Source organism: Marmota marmota, unplaced genomic scaffold (assembly GCF_001458135.2).
Source record: "Marmota marmota marmota unplaced genomic scaffold, marMar, whole genome shotgun sequence".
NCBI classification, from domain to species: Eukaryota; Metazoa; Chordata; class Mammalia; order Rodentia; family Sciuridae; genus Marmota; species Marmota marmota.
The window spans coordinates 33,424,947-33,430,605 of NW_025999853.1; the positions used below are offsets into that span (position 1 = coordinate 33,424,947).

The 5,659-nt window shown below is 31.1% G+C and overlaps 1 pseudogene; it reads left to right on the forward strand.

The window, feature by feature from the left end:
- Positions 1-4,570: 4,570 nt before the first annotated feature.
- LOC107139809 lies at positions 4,571-5,457 on the forward strand (annotated as a pseudogene).
- The last annotated feature ends 202 nt before the right edge of the window (positions 5,458-5,659 follow it).

Here is a 5,659-nt window from a genome sequence, read left to right on the forward strand (position 1 = left end):
GAAAATCTTTTCCAGTTACTCCCAATGAAAGACTAATTACAGAATATATATATATATATATATATATATATATATATATCTCAATATAAAAAAAGACCCAATCCACAAATCAGTATAATATTGTTTTATATAAATATCACAAATGGGCAAAACTAAACCACAGTGTGAAGACACAAAAAATTAAGATAGCAGTTATATAGACGAGAATAATGGGGCTTTCACTTTGGGGGCACTGTTCTTCCTTATCTGGTTACACAGTTCACATTATAATTATGCATTAATCTATAAGTTTGTGTTCAATGCACCTTTAATTATAAGTGCTATGTTTCACTACAGAAAAAGTAGCTTTTGCTACATTGTTTATCAATATAAGAAAAAAATTAACATCATCTCAAGGGAAGATTTTTCATTTTAGTGTACTAAAGGTTTTTGTATACTGATGACCTCTGACTGGAACATAAGAAATGGTTATTTATAAGGAAAAAATATTTCCATTAGTATAACAGGCATTCTTTGCATTCTTTAATTTAAATGTGTATTGTACATGTATATACAGGTAGAAGGAAAGCATAGTTAATTGACATATGGTCTTGCAAGCAGGACAATAAAGAGATTACCAGATAAATGCTCCCAGCTTTGTTGGTTACTTCTTGGACAGCAACTGCTGCTCTCTTGTGTGCCTTCCCAAGAACCATGTGAGCAGCTAATCTTTTGCTCTCAGCCTCCAACAGAGATGGAAGAGAATCTAATTATACTAAATCCAAGCATATAATGCACTTCTGGCTGATAGTGTTCTTTCTACTTTTCCCATCCCAAATTATACTGAGCAATGTTGGGAAATGCTATCTTCAAACAAATAGTCTTGTTCTATCTACTTCAGATAAAAAGATAGTAACACATTTCCATTTTGTTTTGATCTCTAAATGAAATAACATCTTACCGATAAAGTTTGACTTTTAATAGACTCTTTTCTTTAATATATAATTCTCATTTAATTTTATCTATAGAGAAAATCATTACCAAGAATTTAATATGTGTGCTAGTACTTTATTATTTTGAATATGTGTTTACCAATAAATATGAGATAGAAGTACATTTTCTGCTTTTATTTGTGCAATTGATATAATATTGATCATATCTTTAAGAAATGTTTAGTTTTTATGTCACATTAAGGTCTTGAGACCTCGATCTGTTCAAACATAAAATCCACCTTACTTTTATTATCTATAATTTGTTAAGATAAATTAATGTTCAAATTAAGTTCTTTAAACAATACTAAGGGATTGAGTCCTAAATTTTCCCTAACTCTGTTTCTTATTGTTTTCCTTCTGCAAAAATGTCAATTACTTTTTTTTTTTTTTTTTTTTGGTACTAGGGATTGAACTCAGGGGTACTTAACCACTGAGTCACATCTCCAGTACTTTTTTTTAAAATATATTTTATTTAGAGACAGGGTCTCACTAAGTTGCTTAGAGCCTTGATAAGTTGCTGAGGTTGACTTTGAACTCTTTGACTTTGTTCCTCCTGTCAGCTTCCCAAGACACTGGGATTACAGGCGCGCACCACTACATCCAGCTTCAGTTGCTATCAATAACATTAATCACTTTGCTAAAGTCATTGGTTGTATTATCATATATTATAATGTTTCAGGCCTGCTAATTTTTGCCATTCTTATTCTGTTTCTCTTGCTCATTTATCCTGTCACTTTCACCTGTGAGTAAACAGTTAATTATCATTCATTCTCTAATCTCTTTCACACAGAATAGAGCTGTTATTACAGGGAATAGTGGGAATGGAGTCATCTGACCATATCTTATTGAAGGGGTGTAAGAGGATGCGTATATGTTATTTCCAGACCAAACAATTAAGTAGAGTGGAGTATTTGTTTGTTTTTGCTTTTTTACCTTATATACCCTTATGTTTCAGAAGGAAGCAGAAAATTCAAGAGAAAGGAGAATGTGAATAGAAGAAGGCTTGGTCCCTATATTACCTTATTTTGAGAAGTTGTGCACTGATATGAAGTACCCACATTCAACTGTTATTTGAGTGAGAAAATTTTATTTATTGAAGTACAGAGTTGTGGGAATTCATTTATAATAATATTTAACATTACTTTAACTACTATACTTTTTCATATAAAACACTCCAGGGGAATAAGGACCTGATTTTATCTAGATGATTGCTCTGAGTATCTTAACATACCCTATATAATCCCCAATATCATCTATCTAAAACTATGAACACTACCTATTTGGACAATTTTTGATAGATTTCATTAGGCAAATTTAAGTATTCCTTCTATATTCTGCTCAAAGTATTACTCATTGAAAATTCTCCTCCTTCCTCTAGTTGTAAACTTTACATTGCACATTTTAGTAGATATTAATTAGTATCAAAAGAGTACATTACATTTAGCTTAATTATAAAGAATATTTTAAATTATTTTAAGGATAAATTAAAATGTACACATTTATCAGCCACTGGAGATTCATATGCATCCTTCAGAGATAAGGGAACACTGTTCCATTAATTTATGAAAAGTGTCAAACATTTTTTTCTAAAGGAAATTGAGTCAAAAGCATGTATTATTTTTCCGTCTTCTACTCTTATGTTGATATTTAGTTTAGAAATATTTCTAACTATTATAGTTTATTATAAATGCTATTTTATGGTCTAGGGCTGGGACTCAGCGGTAGAGAGCTTGCTTTGCACATGTGAGGCACTGAGTTCGATCCTCAGCATCACAAAAAAATAAATAAACAAAATAAAGGTATTGTGTCCAACTACAACTAAATACACATATATAAAATAAATGCTAGTTTATTATAAATTGCTAGAAATAATAAACGGATCACTTAAATCAATTGAAAAATCTCCAGGATTGGGAATTTTTGTCATAAAATATAACTTATTTAGATTTACTCTGTAACAAGTTCTCAGAACAATTTATTCAGTAGACAATTTGTTTTGTAGTTATTTTAGCTACTCAGGGTCTACTGATGCTTATTCTTAGTAGCAACACTATGAATGAAAAAAGTTCTTTCTTCTTGTATGCATCCTTGGAAAAGGTATCATTAACATTTATTATCTGTTCCTAAACAAGGTACAGGCTTGTAACTCCAGTTAGGCTCCATAGACTCTTATCAGGACTTTAAATTGTAATCTGGGTAATTTATAATTGAGGAGAAGGGCTGGAGCTGATTGATCAAGCAGCAGGAGGAGAATCAATGTGTTCCTCCTTCTCCATTTTCTGTGTTTGTAGAAGTTCTTGCTTTGTCCCAGCTAAAATCTAGCTTTTCCTTCAGTGAGTTCTATTTTTGTCATGTTAGTTAGGGTAGGGCTCTGTAAAATGCAACTAAAACACCTTGAAAAGATTTATTACAATGTTTGGATTATTCAAACACTTTCTGGTGATTTCTTTAATTCCATTTGAATAACATGACTACCATTTGTCAAACTCTTTTAAAATATGAAACAAGCAAATGTAGCAGCTGATCTCACAGCTATGTATATGGGAAATAAAATAAAAAGAATGCACAATTTTTCTAGATGTTTATTATCTTATTTACTTTTCCTAACAACTCTGTAAAGTAGATAGAAAAATATATGGAACATATTATTCCCATCTTCAAGGGAGGAAACTAGGTTTGAAAAGGAAAAAGGGAAAACAAAGGGTCATAGAATGTCATTTAAATAAAATAATTTTTCATACTAAGTAGTAACAGTGTATTGCAAAATCACATTCAGAGAGGTTCTTTTTGTTGTTGTTATTGTTTTTTTTTTTTTTTGCCCCTGGGATTTAACTCAAGTGTGCTTAACCACCAAGCCACATAGAGAGTCCTTTTCTTCCTTTATTTTTTTTTCTTTTTAAATTTTGATACAGGGTCTTGCTAAATTGCTTAGAACCTGGTAAGTTACTGAGGCTGGCTTTGAACTTGATCTTCCTGCCTCAGTTTCCCAAGTTGCTGGGATTATAGGTGTGTGTCCACCTACCTGACAAAGTCCTTCATTTTAATGTAATTATCTTATGTATGTGAAGCTAAGTTTATAAAACTGATCTTTCAGTTCAATGTTATTTGATCTCTTCCATCATCTCAATATATATTATTCATACCAGTCTAGCATCTTGACTTGTATAAGTCATGAAAGAACTGTCAATTCAAATAATATATAGGAACATATGGTATTATTCTAAATAAAAAATTAGGTTTATGATGTTCTTCTCACCTTCTGAGGGTTGATAAGTTTCTGCTCTAAGGGACTAAGCATGGGAGAGAAGAACTGTTTATTTTCTAAAGTCTGTGATACATATTCAACCATCAAGAAATTAAAGAATTTGAGTTCAAGTTTGATGCATATTCATCTAGCACCTATCTGTCTTTAAAACCATTGTACAATATTATTAAAATTTATAAATATATAATGCACTATAAATATACTTTATGCATACATATAATATGTATATATGTATACAGGTATTACATATATACTTTTATATACATACACATACACTTAATATTTATGTCTTAGAAACAGATCTGTTTTTCTCTGATTTCTTCTCACGTCCTTCTGGGTCTCCTGGTTTTCAGTTTGGTGTGAAGTACTCTGAGCATGACTTTCTGGAACACTGAAGAAGAATTAATCAGTGATCAAGATGCTGGGTAAATCAAATGCTTCCAAGAAGAAGTCTCAACATCTGAAAATAAATTCAAAAAGAGAAATCAATAAATGAGGAACTGGAGTTGTCAGAGAAACAGCCAAGAAACACAGGCAAAAGAAATAAAAATCATCCAAAGCCTTTGTCTTCTGAAGAACAAACAAAACATATAATCTAAATCAGATAAAAATAGCATCTAACAAGAGAAAAATCTGGCAAACATTTTCAAAGAGTACCAGAAAGCATTTGCAAACTATGATAGAATAAGTAATAATAGCAATTTTGAGTAACAATATTGAAGAAAAAGAACAAATTGAATGTCATCTCAACTACCTGAATATAAGATTGCTACAATTGTGTGAAACCATGAAAATCCCTCACCCAAAAGCTGAAATATTTTATTAATGTGCCAAATCTACTGAAAATGGAGAAAGCACAAGACAGAACTATTGAAGAAAGTCTGGCATTATTATAGGAAGAAATAGATAAAATTGTAGAGACCACAGAATCAATGACTGGAGATATTTAGAGACTAAAAAATAGAATTCAAATTGTGACACATGAGATAGAAGGAAGAGGAGGTAAAACAGATGTTTCAAATAGCTTACAGTGGGGTACTTTCTTTTCCAAGACTTTCTCAGAACAGTCTCAAAGCACCCACCCTTCCGAAAGAAATTTTGATACTAATTTCATACCACACTGCTCTTCTAAAGGACCTGGGTATTCTTCACAATTCATTCCAGAAGAACAATTTGTTAGTGTTCATCAAAGAAGTTTATTAAAAACTAGATGCTTCTTAGAGTTTACTTTTTAGATTGTTTCATATTAATTAAACATTTGTGAATTTGTAAAACTCTTAACCTATGATGATATTACTGAGGCTAAAGCCTAATATGCACTTTAAAATTAGCATCTAATGTAATCCTGGAAAATCTGTTTATAGCAGTTGCTAAATCTAGAGAATCAATATTTATGTTGCTGTATCTAGCAGGTATTTGCCTA